This window comes from Pristiophorus japonicus, chromosome 2 (genome assembly GCF_044704955.1).
Source record: "Pristiophorus japonicus isolate sPriJap1 chromosome 2, sPriJap1.hap1, whole genome shotgun sequence".
NCBI lineage: Eukaryota > Metazoa > Chordata > Chondrichthyes > Pristiophoridae > Pristiophorus > Pristiophorus japonicus.
Genome location: NC_091978.1, coordinates 346,934,377 through 346,951,416, shown reverse-complemented (window position 1 = coordinate 346,951,416; position 17,040 = coordinate 346,934,377). Strand labels below are relative to the sequence as shown.

The 17,040-nt window shown below is 48.5% G+C and overlaps 1 protein-coding gene across 1 annotated transcript in view; it reads right to left on the bottom strand.

Moving 5' to 3' along the window:
• The window catches only part of LOC139234844 (serine/threonine-protein phosphatase 2A 55 kDa regulatory subunit B gamma isoform), a 327,896-nt gene that overhangs the window by 22,934 nt on the left and 287,922 nt on the right, over positions 1-17,040 (bottom strand). The window lies entirely within an intron of this gene.

The following is a 17,040-nucleotide window of genomic DNA, read 5'->3' as shown; positions in this document are numbered from 1 at the left end:
GACAGCTCGTCCTTTCGCCGCTGGAACGACTTGATTGGCTCTTGCATTTTAACGGGGATGCTGGCCCAGCTCCCATGCGGTATAGTTTTTTTTTTACTAGGGACAGCAGAGGATCTTGGCTGGTCCAAGTCCTAATCTGGCGGGCCGCGACAGGTGATTTATCATTTTCAAACGCTTCCATGACCATCAACAAGTCTGCGGGCTGCGCCACCATCAACAAGTTTGCAGGCTGCGCCATTTCCACTCCCGTGATGGGTAATGGAAGCTGACAGAGCATCCGCACAGTTCTCGGTGCCTGGCCTGTGGCGGATGGTATAGTTATACTCTGATAGCGCGAGTGCCCACCTTTGTTTGCGGGCTGAGGCATTAGTATTTATCACCTTGTTTTCAGCGAACAGGGATGTGAGGGGCTTGTGATCGGTTTCCAGCTCAAATTTGAGGCCAAACAGGTACTGATGCATTTTCGTTATCCCGAACACACCACGCTAATGCCTCTTTCTCAATCATGCTGTAGGCCCTCTCAGCCTTAGACAAGCTCCTGGAAGCATAGGCGACAGGTTGCAATTTCCCCGCAACGTTAGCCTGTTGTAATACACATACGACAACACGTCACATGCTAACACAGGTCTGTTACATGGTTTATACAATACAAGCAGCTTGTTGGAGCATAAAATCTTTCTGGCTTTCTCAAAAGCAATTACTTGGTTTTTTCCCCCCAGTTCTCACCTTTGCGCAATAACACATGTAGGGGCTCTAAGAGGGTGCTTAACCCCGGTAGGAAGTTACCAAAATAATTGAGGAGTCCCAGGAACGACCACAGCTCCGTGACGTTCTGTGGCCTGGGCGCGTTCCCGATAGCCTCTGTCTTGGTGTCTGTGGGCCAAATGCCATCTGCCACGATCTTTCTCTCCCAAAACTCCACTTCTGTTGCCATGAAGACGCATTTCGACCTCTTCAGCCGCAGCCCTACGCGATCCAGTCGCTGGAGGACCTCCTCCAGGTTTTATAGGTGCTCAGCGGTGTCCCGACCCGTTACCAATATGTCGGCGTGAAAAACCACCGTGTGTGGTACCGACTTGAGTAGGCTCTCCATGTTTCTCTGGAAGATCGCTGCAGTCGACCTAATTCCAAACGGGCATCTGTTGTAGATGAACAGTCCCTTGTGCGTGTTGATGCAGGTGAGGCCCTTCGAAGACTCCTGCAGCTCCTGCGTCATGTAGGCTGAAGTCAGGTCGAGCTTGGTGAATGTCTTGCCTCCTGCCAGCATCGCAAATAGGCCGTCTGCCTTAGGTAGCGGGTATTACTCCTGTAGCGAGAAACGATTAATAGTTACTTTATAATCACCGCAAATCCTGACCGTGCCATCACTTTTGAGTACTGGAACAATCGGGCTGGCCCACTCACTAATTCCACTGGGGAGATGATGCCCTTGCGTTGCAGCCTGTCCAGCTCGATTTCCACTCTCTCCCTCATCATGTGAGGTACCGCGCGCGCCTTGTGGTGAATGGGTCGTGCCTCTGGGACCAAGTGGATCCGCACCTTCGCCCCGGAAAAGTTTCCTGGCTCAAAAAGGGAAGGAAATTTGTTAAGAACCTGGGAACGTGAGGCCTCATCGACATGTGATAGTGCTCGAATGTCATCCCAGTTCTAGCAGATTTTGTGCAGCCAGCTCCTTCCAAGCAGTGTGGGGCCATCGCCCGGGACAATCCAGAGTGGCAGTTCGTGCACGTGCCCTCGTAGGTGACCTTGACCATGGCGCTGCCCAGGGCAGTGATAAGCTCTTTGGTGTATGTTCTCAGTTTTGTGTGGATGGGGCTCAGGGCTGGTCTGAGTGCCTTGTTGCACCACAGTCTCAAACATTTTTTTACTCATGTGGATTGGCTAGCGCCAGTGTCCAGTTCCACGGCTATGGGTAAGCCATTCAATTTTACGGTTAGCATTATAGGTGGACATTTCATCGAAAATGTGTGCACCCCGTGTATTTCAGCATCTGCCTCCTCTCGCTGAGGCTTGAAATTGCTTTGATCCACCATGGACCGATCTTCCTCTGCCACGTGGTTGTTAGCAGGTTTTGCAGAGCTTGCAGCTCGTTTGCAAGCTCATTGGAGGTGCCCCATTGTTCCACAGCTCTTGCAAACATACCCTTTGAAGCAGCATGAACAGGCTGAATGGAAGCCTCCACAACACTAACAAGATGTGAATTGCCTTGCATTCATCCTTTGTTGGGGACTCAGTCATCTGGGTCACCTGAGGCCTGCTGGCAGTTGCAGACTCATGGGTTCTGCCCTGTACATTTCTGCTCGCAAACACAGTTCCAGTTAATTTATGAACATTGCTAGCACTTGTGTGCTGAGAGATTTGTTTGGTGTTCTCACTGGTGGACATAAACGCCTGTGCTATCGCAATGGCCTTACTGAGGGTCGGTATCTCTACAGTCAAAAGTTTTCGTAGGATGGTCTCGTGGCCAATGCCCAGTACAAAAAAGTCTCTGAGCATTTGCTCCAGGTAGCCATCAAACTCACATTGTCCTGCAAGTTGCCTTAGCTCGGCGACGTAGCTCGCCACTTCCTGACCTTCAAATCGCTGGTACGTATAGAACCGATACCTCGCCTTCAGCACGCTCTCCCTCGGGTTAAGATGCTCCCGAACCAGTATACACAGCTCCTCATACGACTTATCTGTTGGTTTCACCGGAGCCAGAAGATTCTTCATGAGGCTGTAGGTCGGTGTCCCGCAGACCGTGAGGAGGACCGCTCTCCTTTTTGCAGCGCTTTCTTCTCCGTCCAGCTCGTTGGCTACAAAGTACTGGTCTAGCCATTCAACATAGGCTTCCCAGTCCTCACCCTCCGAGAACTTCTCCAGGATGCCCACAGTTTGCTGCATCTATGCTTGGATTCGTATTCTCGTGTCAAGTTATTGTGTTCCTAACACAGATGAGGCTGCACACAGGGAGGTTGAAGTAACAGTGACCTCAGTCTTTAATAAGACACTCCAGAGTGAGGAACAGGCCTTGGGGGCAGGCTTATATACAGTGCTCCCAAGGGATGCTGGGATCCCTTGGGACTTCAGGGGATGAGCTCCCTGGTGGTGGAACATGGGAGTGCATGCTTTACAGATACACAACACAGACTGCATCAGTAAATGCGTGTTAGATAGAATGCAGACTGTATTAGTAAGTGTGTGTTTGATAGAATGCAGACTGTACCAGTGGCAGAAAGGGAACAGAAACTGGAAGCAAACTCTATCCTTTAGATGAAACAATAAATATTTTAGATATTGGGAATGGGACGACTGATCACTTCTGTAACTGATGTGGCCAAAAACAATCTTCCCTCTTCTCTCATTCAAATTTCATCAGTTGACTGTCATTTTACAGTGGGATTTTTTTAAAGCAAGAATCTTAACCTGTACAGTGAGTGGCCAGAACTGTGACCCAAACGTTTCTATTTAGTTTGCTTGATATGTATTAACAATGAAAACAAACCAGAACAAAAATTCCATTTCATCGACAAATAAAACGAGAGATGATCAGTCCTTTCTTTCCATCCAGCAACACCACATCTCCACTATTCATCTACTGCTCTTAAAAACACACTAGAAAAGACCTCACAATGTAATTTTAGAACTATATCCCCGTAAATATGTTTTCCATGATATGTACACACCTCATCTTACAGACACCAGATACAATACATTCTCTGCACGCTATGGAATGTCTATGGAATGACATCTCATTTTCACCATTACCAGAGCTGTCAAAAGCAGGGAAAGATTAGGAGTGACGTTCATTCAGCAACAGTAACAGAACTTCCTTCACTGTTTATTTTATCAGTGACCTGCATTTAAACAAGACATTTAAAAACCAAAATGAGTGGCTGTCATTCCTAAAGAGTGGGACTTGGCAGATCTTGTGTTTGGGGCTGACTGATTGGGGGTATGGTATGCTCCAACAGTGAAAGCACACGGCAGAGGGCGATAGTGAAGTACCAAGGGCAGGAATGCAGAAGGCAGGAAGTTCATGTTTAGTTACGACAGATAGCTTCAGACTTTCCTGATAAAGTAAGCAATTCGTTTCAGGTGAATGATTCTGATGTGGTTCGGACTGAATTTTTCCAACGAAAAATGGTGATCGTTCACTAACCAGCTCCTGCGGCTACAAAGAATTAATTCAGATTTAAGTGTGTCTCGTTAGAAATGACAGGCATGCAGCATGATTTAAATAGGACCAGCTTTGACGCATCATTCTTAAAAATTAACGCAATCATAATTTAATGCAAGTCTGCAATCGTTGTTACATTTCCCGATGGAAAGTATAATTTCTAACATCTCTGGCTAATTCTTTTTAAAGGATATAAAAATAACAGAAATTTGGCCTAAGGGCTTTTTGACTGATTGGGACTGGAATGATTCCGCCAAACATATTATATCAGAATTTTATTAACAGACTAATTTCCTAATTCATGATGATTTTAAACTGCTAATATACATAACAGTGTTGCTATAACAAATGCATGCTGAGAAAGTTTAATTGTTTGAGTGTGTAAATTTCAGAATGGCAGGCCTGCACTCAAAGCACTTGAGAGTTTTGAGGGCATAGTCCATGTACTTATTCTTCACCACAAATGCTCCATATTTCAGAAAGAGCATCTTACCATTGTCTCCCCAGGTTCAAGCCCAGCTTGTCGTCATAATTGGGAAGTAATTTTGTCACAAACAGCTGATATCTATTCACTGGAGCTTCCCGCCCTCCCATTGTAAGTTTCACAATATCACAGTTCATTATGAACAGTAATTTCGTCTGTATGGAGCAAAGCAAAAAACGTGCAGTGACAAAAAGATTGTGTTGCAAAGATTTTTTTTTTGTAAAGAGGTTTGCCTATTCGGAGAGCTCGCGACAAACACAGCATGATGCAACAGACAGTTCTACAGAGGCACCACTGTGCACAAGTACTCACATGAACACAAAACAACTTCAGGAGCAAAATGGAGAGAATTAAGCCGGTCTTGTAAACCAATCCATTCTAATCCACTCCCTGCAAAATCCTATCATTGTAACAAAAAGGGTTATCTGCTTTCCAGCATTTATTGATGTCTAAGCATTATTGGTTCATCTACTTGCCCGTGTCAACTATTGATTTTGTAAAAGAAATAAACAAAGTCCCCATAAGAATAAAATAAGCTATTGACTTTGGAGAAATGGATCTAACAGATCTCGCGCACACCCCACGTGTCTTGCAGTTGGTTGCATGCGTGTCTTTTTAATAGGGAGTCTTGGGTGGCACAGGATGCAAGGAAGACAAGGCAAAAGTAAAATTAACAAAGGGAGAAATGTGAGACTCCAGCTCAAAATGCAAAATGTGGCATTCATTCTCCCAGTGAGTGGGGCCCCCAATTGTATATCTGTTATTTGTCGATGATTAAATAAATTTAATTTCAATTGCAGAAATTATAATGGCAACAGTGTGATTTTATATTTTAATAATGTTTAAGCTGCATTATACTTTTGTTGCCCATAAATTTTTAATAAAACTCAAAATTCCAAAGATGAAGTACATTCTTAATTGGTTTCAAACAAGATCTCCTAGTTTATCTGCAGGTCCAGGATGCGTTGGACCCACAAAGAGGGTCGTTCTTCCTGCCTGCCTCTCTTTCGCGGTCTTGTCCACGTTTGACTGCCTCTGGAGCAATGTTCACTCTTTTATTTTTTTTTCCCCTTTAAAAGCCGGTGGAGCTGGTACGCGGGACTTCCAGAGCACTGCACGACCACACAGCTTAAAGAGAATGCCCTAGAGAATGATCATGCGGTGCCTGCCTGTATGCTTGGGGGCACTGTGAGATGAACACTGTATTATTGATTCTGACAACGATATCCTCCTTTATCTTACTTGTAACACAAAGAATGAGGCCTGATGATTTGGAGACCCTTGTGGCAGAGGCCATGATTTGCACAAGGCTGACTTGTGTGGCAGCTTCCTCACATTGTGCTCTGTTACCCACTAAAAGCTCCAGCAGGCAAAACAACTTCTTCCAATTGATTCTGTAGTTATTGCTCATTGAAACCCAGAGAGATGAGCCAGAAGATGGCTTCAATGTTGGTTGGAATTGGTTCTACTTCTGTGCACTTACTTTATTCAACACTGTGATTTTCAACAATGTTTTATTACAAGCAAGGCTGCATATACAGAACTAAAATGAAAGCAAAGTAGCAAACAATTCAATGCAAAAAAATTATTGCCAATAATTGAAACCAAAGTAGAATCCTATCAAACTAAATCCTTCCAAAATATTTCAAGTATTGGGACTTAATTCAAACTGTGCAATGTCTTATAAACACAAGAAATAAAACAATGAGGAGAATAGATTGCTGGTCTTACTGAAGGCCCATCCCATTAGTGCTCCAATTTTAGCAAGTAATTTCATTTTGAATTCCCCTGTCTATGACTTCACTTCCTAACCAGTTATGGGTAGCAGAGTTACTGGACCAATGATCCGGTGACACGAGTTCAAATCTCACCATGGCAGCTGGGGAATTTAAATTCAGTAAATTAAATAAATCTGGAATTCAAAGTAATGGTGACCATGAAACTACCAGATGGTCGTAAAAACCCACTGGATTCAATAATGTCCTTTAGGGAAAGAAATCTGCCGTCCTCACCCGGTCTGGCCTATATGTGACTCCAGTCAATGTGGTTGACTCTTAACTGCCCTCTGAAATGGACGAGGAAGCCGTTCAGTTGTACTCAAGAAGCCCACTACTTTCTCGAGGGCAATTAGGGAAGGGCAATAAATTGCTGGTCTTGCCGGCAACGCCACACCCGTGAATTAATAAAAATCATTCCAAACATTCATCACCCCGAAGAAATTTTAGCTGGGATCTATTTTGTATTTCTATTCACTAATTTAAATACAGGTGCAGCGTCAAAAATCCAGGATTCTGGAATCCGGAATATTCCAGAATCCGGACCGATCGGTACAGAGTTGTCCGGAATCCGTAAAATGTTCTGGAATACAGACCCGCTGACCCTGCCGACCTCGGGGTCCCGCCACTGTCCGACCTCGGACCTCGCCTCAGCTGCTCTTACAACACCACCCCTCGCCTCACCCCTGCGCTCGCCACTGCTGCCCTTACCTTAGGGCCTCCTTGCCGACTCGCCCGAACACCTTCTCCACGGCAGCCCGCCTCCATGGTGGGCCCTGCCGTGGAGGAGTGTCAGGTGGGCCCGCCGGCAGGGGGGCCCGCCGAACCTTTCCATGGCGGGGCCGCCCGAACCTCATCCACGGTGGGCCCGCCGATTTGGGGCCTGCCCGAACACCTCCTCTGCAGTGGGCCACCTGCCCCGCCGTGGAGGAGGTGTTCAGGTGGGCCCTCTCCATGGAGGGGTGTTCCCGGAGGGGCCGCCGCCTGAAAGGCCTCCACGGGGGCTAGCCCCGCCTCCTGAGGGGGTCGGGCAGGCCCCCACGGCGGGGCCTGCCCGAACACCTCCTCCACGGCGGGGCTCGCCCGAACACCTCCTCCACGGCGGGGCCCGTCCGAACACCTCCTCCACGGCGGGGCCTGCCCAACACCTCCTCCATTGCGGGGCCTGCCCGAACACCTCCTCCAAGGCGGGGCTCGCCCCAACACCTCCTTCACGGCGGGGCCCACCTGAACACCTCCTCCATGGCGGGGCCCACCTGAACACCTCCTCCACGGCGGGGCCTGCCCGAAACCTCCTCCATTGCGGGGCCTGCCCGAACACCTTCTCCATGGCGGGGCCCGCCCGAACACCTCCTCCACGGCAGGGCTCGCCCCAACACCTCCTCCACGGCGGGGCCCACCTGAACACCTCCTCCACGGCGGGGCCCACCTGAACACCTCCTCCACGGCAGGGCCCACCTGAACACCTCCTCCATGGCGGGGCCTGCCCGAACATCTCCTTCATTGCGGGGCCTGCCCGAACACCTCCTCCACGGCTGGGCTCGCCCGAACACCTCCTCCACGGCGGGGCCCACCTGAACACCTCCTCCACGGCGGGGCCCACCTGAACACCTCCTCCATGGCGGGGCCTGCCCAACGATCTCATCGACGGGGCCAGCGGCCTGAACAGCTCCTCTGCGGGGATACCCACCTTTGACATTCCGAAATCCGGAAAGACGCGAATCTGGGCTCGGGTATTTTAGATTCGTGACATCAGAAAGATGATCAAAAGTCTGGAAAAGCCCGGAATCTGGAACAGCCTCGGTCCTGAGGGTTCCAGATTTTCGACGCTGCACCTGTATATACTTACTGCATTTCGAAGTAAGATTCTGGGTTATTTGATCTATATCTTACATTACTTTATATACCCCTTGAGACCAGCCTTAACTTTTTTAGACTGGAAGTTAACCATCTCCAATCCTTCCTCACAGCCCATTCCCTTTACACTTGGGTTTATTATTGTTGCATTTATCTGTACCCTCTGCAATGCATCTCTTTCGAAGTGTGTTGATGAAAACACACACCAAAGGGGCTGAAATTGTCCTTTTTTTTAAAAAAAAAAACGGCCGGTAATAGGCCTTTCCGCCCGGGGGCAGGCGGGTGTGACCCATCTATAATTTCCTCTGGTCCGGGGGTGGCACAAACGGGTTTGCGTTGCACCCTGTCTTTCCCGCGCCGCCTGGTGCAACAACCCCTTACTATCCGGCGGCGACCCTTTTTGCGCCCCACAAGGGGAATTGCCCTGTGGGTACACGTCGGCACCCACGACAGCTTCACGGGGCACGAAGCTTCCAGTGACTGGGCGCTGTGGCCGCCATTTTGTTTTATTGTTGACTGATTCCTGAGTCGGCCCGACAATGGTAGCTGCTGGTTCGGCCAGGCCACCAACAGGCAGCCTGGCACTCCCTCGTGGGTGCCGGGCTACTGGCCCGGCCGAACCCCTCCCTGGTGGCTTTGTGGACGCCAGGGAGACCTAACTAGATCTTGCAGTGTCTCTCCCCTTTAAGCGAAGGAGCGGGACGTTGCGACGTGTCAGCGTGACGCGGCACATTCACGTCGTGCTGATAGACACCCGCCCCGCATCAACCTCCAAAAGCTCGGAAGCACTTTTTAATTTAAAGGTCTCTTCCCTAACCCTCTCGCCAGGCGGTAATAATTCAAATTATCCGCCCGAAACAGGGCGGAGGGTAATTCCCCCCCACCCCACAGCCCCCGCAAATGTGATCTGACCAGTCCATTACAAAACGTCAGCTGAATCACTGTAGACATGTACTCTACCACTCTGGCTATGTATTCCAGAATTCTCGTCTCTTCCAACTGCTTTCTCCACAGGGAAGTATGGAAAATTGGAGAGCAAGTCAGCCACATTGCTCTCATGCATACCCCACTTGTCTTGCTGTCGGTTGCCTGTGTGCCATTTTTAATAGGGAATCTTGGGTGGTATAGGTAGATGCAAGAAAGATGATGGGGAAAAAGAGAATGTTCTGCGGTTCCATGCACAATTGTAAGCTGGAATGTTTGAGATGAAAAGAAACGGATTCCATTTATCAGCTTGTCACCATTGTACAACACAGCTGCACTGGAGCTACCATCTTGTAAATATGATACAACGTCAACATTTTATATTTTGTTTTCTGTGTTAAATTAATGCTCACCAAGGTGAGAGTGGTCAGTGCTGGAGAATGGAGCGGTTCACTGCTTTGTACTCCGTCTCCGCATGCTTAGATGCAGAGTAAAGTTCTTTCTGCTCAGCATCCACGAGACACCGAGGGCCCAACCTCAGAAGGATGCTGTGAATGTTTCCATTTCCCATGGCAGCCTCCTGAATATCCTAGTCGAGGACGACTGCTGTCGGCACCAGTTGTAAACCGTGGTGGTTATTGCCTAAACTAATTTCACACAGGCCGCTTCTGACCAGCAGAGAGAAGAGACTTTTGACCCATTAGTCTGTGCTGGATTAACACGCAGGCCCCCACCCCCGAGGTGACAGCACAGACTGCTGACATACTGGAGTCCCATCATCTTTTCAAGTATCTGGGGAGTTTTCCTGGGATAGGAAAAATCAGGGAGCTTATTTTACGGATGCGTGCTCCAACCCAGTACCTAGGTGATTCAGTCCATCAGGGCACAGACCACAAGAAACTCTTCCCCAGTCATATTTCCAGCTACAGGTTGAACATCCGAAATCCGGAAACCTCGGGACCGAGGCCGTTCCGCATTCCGGGTATTTCCGGATTTTGGAACACCTTTGCCTGGGTCGAGGTAAGTGGGGTCTGGCAGCCGAGGTAAGGGGGAGAGGGGGGTGAAGGGGGGGAGCTGGGGCCAGGGGGAGAACGGAGGGGCCAGGGAGGAGCTGTGGCCGGGGTGAGGTTGGGCCGCCGAGGGCTAGGGGCGGGCGAAGTCATGGCGAAGTCAGAGCGTGTGAAGTCGCGGCGAAGTCGGGCCGCCGAGGGCCGGGGCGAGGTCGGGCTGCGCCAAGTCGGGCCGCCGAGGGCCGGGGCGAGGTCGGGCTGCGCCAAGTCGGGCCGCCGAGGGCCGGGGCGAGGTCGGGCTGCGCCAAGTCGGACCGCCGAGGCGGGGGGAGTCCAGATTTCGGAACATTTTCCAGGTGACCCCACCACAGATCAGCCCGGTGTCCGGATTCCGAAACATTCCGAATTTTGGAACCCCGGATTTCGGACGCTCAACCTGTGCTGATATTGGAACACAAGTTACATTTCACAGCCCAGGCCACTGATGGACTCATCCATCCCAGGATAGTTGCTGCGCTTTTTCCAACTCAGAGACCCCACACTGTCAGTACTTCAGCAGTTTCATTCCTCCTCGAAAGTAGGATGCTTTTTTAAAAAAAACATTTTCTTGTGGGGTTGAGTAACAATAATGTTTTCTTTGAAACTTTTAATGGAGATTCAGACTATAATTTTTCCACCTTTTATAAATGTTTAACATTGTTGCTTTTCTTTCTGCTAAATATTTTGGCAGGGCCTTTGAAATTGTGTCCAATTGTAGGCACCACACTTTAGAATGGATCTCAAAGCCCTGGAAAGGATGTGGAGAGGATTTAATAGAATGGAAGCAGGGATGAGATCCTGCAAATCCCCTGGGAGGACAGACAGACCAACAGGAGCGTCCTCAACCAGGCCAACATCCCCAGCAGAGAAGCACTGACCACACTTGACCAGCCCACATTATTCGCATGCTTGACACAAGACTCCCGAAGTAAGCACTCTCCTCGGAACTCCTTCACGGCAAACGAGCCAAAGGTGGGCAGAGGAAACATTTCAAGGACACCCTCAAAGCCTCCTTAATAAAGTGCAACATCCCCATCGATGCCTGGGAGTCCCTGGCCAAAGATCGCCCTAAGTGGAGGAAGTGCATCCGGAAGGGCGCTGAGCACCTCGAGTCTCATCGCCGAGAGCATGTAGAAATCAAGGGCGGGCAGCAGAAAGAGCGTGCGGCAAACCAGTCCCACCCTCCCTTTCGCACAATGACCGTCTGTCCCACCTGTGACAGGGACTGTGGTTTTTGGATTGGACTGTTCAGTCACCTAAGGACATTTTAAAAGTGGAAGCAAGTCTTTCTCAATTCCGAGGGACTGCCGATGATGATGAGCAGGGTTGAGGGACTTTAGTTGTGTGGAGCAACTGGAGTTCTCCTTAGAGCAGAGAAGGTTAAGTGGAGGTTTAATAGAAGTGTTCTAAATTATGAGGGGTTTGATAGAGTAAATAAGAAGAAATTGTTTCCACTAGCAGGAAGGTCAGTAACTAGAGGACATAGATTTAAGCTAATAGTCAAAAGCACCAGAGGGGAGAGGAGGATAATTTTTTCTGGGCAGAGTTATGATTATCTGGAATGTACTGCCTGAAAGGGTGGTGGAAGCAGATTCAATACAGGTACAACATCCAGAATCCTTTAAACTAGAATTGTCCAAAAACCAGACATTTTTGAGGCAGCGAGGGACGAGGAAACCGGTAAAAAAATGCAGCGAGAATCGGCGGGCGGCTAGGAGCGCCAACAGTGAAGTCCGAAATCCGGCAAAACCCAAAAACCGGCATGGACTCGGTCCCGAGTTGCCGGTTTTCAGACATTGCACCTGTTGTAACTTTCAAAAGGGAATTGGATATATACTTGAGGAGAAAAAGTTTGCACAGCTGTGGGGAAAGGGCAGGGGAGTGGAACTTATTGAATAGCTCTTTCAAGGAGCTGGCACAGGTACAATGGGCTGAAAGGTCTCCTTTTGTGCTGTATAATTCTATGATTTTAGAACACAAATAAAAACATGTTGCACCCACAACTTCCGACACACGGACAGTTGGCAAAAAGACAACTCGCTCCAGACACAGAAATGCAGTTCATCCAGTGGATGTTACAGTCTTGGACCATCCTGACCTGTGTGAGAACACCACCGCAGGTCGGGGTTATAAATAGAGCTGGAGCGCCGGGCCCCGGAACCCGGAACATCATGGGCAAAAGTGCATCGAATGAGGGTCCGGGGCCCAGAAGAGCCGAGGGCCCAGGGGCAGCACGAACCAGCCCACACTGCGATGTGTGTGTGCACTAGGTCCGTGCAGCAGAGCAGGTCTCCAGTGGTCCTGGTTAACCCTTGCCACTGGATAAAGGCCTAGCTCTGTCAAGCCCGTGTGGTGGCTGATGTGCAACGGTCACCACACGTTAAAAAAATCCATGCACAGGCATCTTCCACCCTCTCAACTGGAGATCAGGACTGTAATATTGGGTCCTTCACGGAAACATCTGTAAACTCTCGTGGAAGCAAGTCATCTTCGTTCGAGGGACCGCCTCTGATGATGATGATGATGATGATGATGATGATGGTTACGGTAAAAAGCGGCAGTTGGTGAGAGGTGGGAGCAGCGTCGGAGCGGCCTATAAAGGCATACTTATGCAGTTACAGCGGGAGAGAAAGCAAAATAGAAGTAGAAAGGAATCAAAAGGTGACGTCACAGCCAATGGGGTAAGTGATTGGCTGGTGATTGGTGAGTATCTTTTCTTTTTCTTTTTTATATCAGTAAGTGAACTGTAACATTGTTATTACCAATTTAAGGGTATCTAAGGGTTAAGGCATGGCAGGAGAGCTCGGTCACGTGATATGCTCCTCCTGTACCATGTGGGAACTCGGGGACACTTCCGGTGTCCCTGACGACTACGTGTGCGGGAAGTGTATCCGCCTTGAGCTCCTGACGGTCCGCGTTGCGGAATTGGAGCTGAGGGTGGATTCACTCTGGAGCATCCACGATGCTGAGAATGACGTGAGTATCACGTGTAGTGAGTTGGTCTTACCGCAGGAGAAGGGTCCACAGCCAGCGAGGGAATGGAAGACCAGCAGGAAGAGCAGTGAAAGGAAGGTAGTGCAGGAGTCCCCTGTGGTCATCCCCCTGCAAAACAGATACACTGCTTTGAGTACTGTTGGGGGGGATGACTCATCAGGGGAGGGCAGCAGAAGCCAAGTTCATGGCACCGTGGCTGGCTCTGCTGCACAGGAGGGCAGGAAAAAGAGTGGGAGCGCGATAGTGATAGGGGATTCAATGGTGAGGGGAATAGATAGGCGTTTCTGCGGCCGCAACCGAGACTCCAGGATGGTATGTTGCCTCCCTGGTGCAAGGGTCAAGGATGTCTCGGAGCGGGTGCAGGACATTCTGAAATGGGAGGGAGAACAGCCAGTTGTCGTGGTGCACATTGGTACCAATGACATAGGTTAAAAAAAAAAGGGATTAGGTCCTACGAAACGAATTTAAGGAGCTAGGAGCTAAATTAAAAAGTAGGACCTCAAAAGTAGTAATCTCGGGATTGCTACCAGTGCCACATGCTAGTCAGAGTAGGAATCGCAGGATAGCGCAGATGAATACGTGGCTTGAGCAGTGGTGCAGCAAGGAGGGATTCAAATTCCTGGGGCATTGGAACCGGTTCTGGGGGAGGTGGGACCAGTACAAACCGGACGGTCTGCACCTGGGCAGGACCGGAACCAATGTCCTAAGGGGAGTGTTTGCTAGTGCTGTTGGGGAGGAGTTAAACTAATATGGCAGGGGGATGGGAACCAATGCAGGGAGACAGAGGGAGACAAAAAGGAGGCAAAAGCAAAAGACAGAAAGGAGATGAGGAAAAGTGGAGGGCAGAGAAACCCAAGGCAAAAAACAAAAAGGGCCACTGTACAGCAAAATTCTAAAAGGACAAAGGGTGTTAAAAAAACAAGCCTGAAGACTTTGTGTCTTAATGCAAGGAGTATCCGCAATAAGGTGGATGAATTAACTGTGCAAATAGATGTTAACAAATATGATGTGATTGGGATTACGGAGACGTGGCTCCAGGATGATCAGGGCTGGGAACTCAACATCCAGGGGTATTCAACATTCAGGAAGGATAGAATAAAAGGAAAAGGAGGTGGGGTAGCATTGCTGGTTAAAGAGGAGATTAATGCAATAGTTAGGAAAGACATTAGCTTGGATGATGTGGAATCTATATGGGTAGAGCTGCAAAACACCAAAGGGCAAAAAACATTAGTGGGAGTTGTGTACAGACCTCCAAACAGTAGTAGTGATGTTGGGGAGGGTATCAAACAGGAAATTAGGGGTGCATGCAATAAAGGTGCAGCAGTTATAATGGGTGACTTTAATATGCACATAGATTGGGCTAGCCAAACTTGAAGCAATATGGTGGAGGAGGATTTCCTGGAGTGCATAAGGGATGGTTTTCTAGACCAATGTGTCGAGGAACCAACTAGGGGGGAGGCCATCTTAGACTGGGTGTTGTGCAATGAGAGAGGACTAATTAGCAATCTCATTGTGCGAGGCTCCTTGGGGAAGAGTGACCATAATATGGTGGAATTCTGCATTAGGATGGAGAATGATACAGTTAATTCAGAGACAATGGTCCTGAACTTAAAGAAGGGTAACTTTGAAGGTATGAGGCGTGAATTGGCTAGGATAGATTGGCGAATGATACTTAAGGGGTTGACTGTGGATGGGCAATGGCAGACATTTAGAGACCGCATGAATGAATTACAACAATTGTACATTCCTGTCTGGCGTAAAAATAAAAAAGGGAAGGTGGCTCAACCGTGGCTATCAAGGGAAATCAGGGATAGTATTAAAGCCAAGAAAGTGGCATACAAATTGGCCAGAAATAGCAGCGAACCTGGGGACTGGGAGAAATTTAGAACTCAGCAGAGGAGGACAAAGGGTTTGATTAGGGCAGGGAAAATGGAGTACGAGAAGAAGCTTGCAGGGAACATTAAGGCGGATTGCAAAAGTTTTTATCGGTATGTAAAGAGAAAAAGGTTAGTAAAGACAAACGTAGGTCCCCTGCAGTCAGAGTCAGGGGAAGTCATAACCGGGAAACAAAGAAATGGCAGACCAATTGAACAAGTACTTTGGTTCAGTGTTCACTAAGGAGGACACAAACAACCTTCCGGATATAAAAGGGGTCAGAGGGTCTAGTAAGGAGGAGGAACTGAGGGAAATCTTTATTAGTCGGGAAATTGTGTTGGGGAAATTGATGGGATTGAAGGCCGATAAATCCCCAGGGCCTGATGGACTGCATCCCAGAGTACTTAAGGAGGTGGCCTTGGAAATAGCGGATGCATTGACAGTCATTTTCCAACATTCCATTGACTCTGGATCAGTTCCTATCGAGTGGAGGGTAGCCAATGTAACCCCACTTTAAAAAAAAAAGGAGGGAGAGAAAACAGACCGGTCAGCCTGACCTCAGTAGTGGGTAAAATGATGGAATCAATTATTAAGGATGTCATAGCAGCGCATTTGGAAAATGGTGACATGATAGGTCCAAGTCAGCATGGATTTGTGAAAGGGAAATCATGCTTGACAAATCTTCTGGAATTTATTGAAGATGTTTCCAGTAAAGTGGACAAAGGAGAACCAGTTGATGTGGTATATTTGGACTTTCAGAAGGCTTTCGACAAGGTCCCACACAAGAGATTAATGTGCAAAGTTAAAGCACATGGGATTGGGGGTAGTGTGCTGACGTGGATTGAGAACTGGTTGTCAGACAGGAAGCAAAGAGTAGGAGTAAATGGGTACTTTTCAGAATGGCAGGCAGTGACTAGTGGGGTACCACAAGGTTCTGTGCTGGGGCCTCAGCTGTTTACATTGTACATTAATGATTTAGACGAGGGGATTAAATGTAGTATCTCCAAATTTGCGGATGACACTAAGTTGGGTGGCAGTGTCAGCTGCGAGGAGGATGCTATGAGGCTGCAGAGTGACTTGGATAGGTTAAGTGAGTGGGCAAATGCATGGCAGATGAAGTATAATGTGGATAAATGTGAGGTTATCCACTTTGGTGGTAAAAACAGAGAGACAGACTATTATCTGAATGGTGACAGATTAGGAAAAGGGAAGGTGCAACGAGACCTGGGTGTCATGGTACATCAGTCATTGAAGGTTGGCATGCAGGTACAGCAGGCAGTTAAGAAAGCAAATGGCATGTTGGCCTTCATAGCGAGGGGATTTGAGTACAGGGGCAGGGAGGTGTTGCTACAGTTGTACAGGGCCTTGGTGAGGCCACACCTGGAGTATTGTGTACAGTTTTGGTCTCCTAACTTGAGGGAGGACATTCTTGCTATTGAGGGAGTGCAGCGAAGATTCACCAGACTGATTCCCAGGATGGTGGGACTGACCTATCAAGAAAGACTGGATCAACTGGGCTTGTATTCACTGGAGTTCAGAAGAATGAGAGGGGACCTCATAGAAACGTTTAAAATTCTGACGGGTTTAGACAGGTTAGATGCAGGAAGAATGTTCCCAATGTTGGGGAAGTCCAGAACCAGGGGTCACAGTCTAAGGATAAGGGGTAAGCCATTTAGGACCGAGATGAGGAGAAACTTCTTCACCCAGAGAGTGGTGAACCTGTGGAATTCTCTACCACAGAAAGTAGTTGAGGCCAATTCACTAAATATATTCAAAAGAGAGTTAGATGAAGTCCTTACTACTCGGGGGATCAAGGCATATGGCGAGAAAGCAGGAAGTGGGTACTGAAGTTTCATGTTCAGCCGTGAACTCATTGAATGGCGGTGCAGGCTAGAAGGGCTGAATGGCCTGCTCCTACACCTA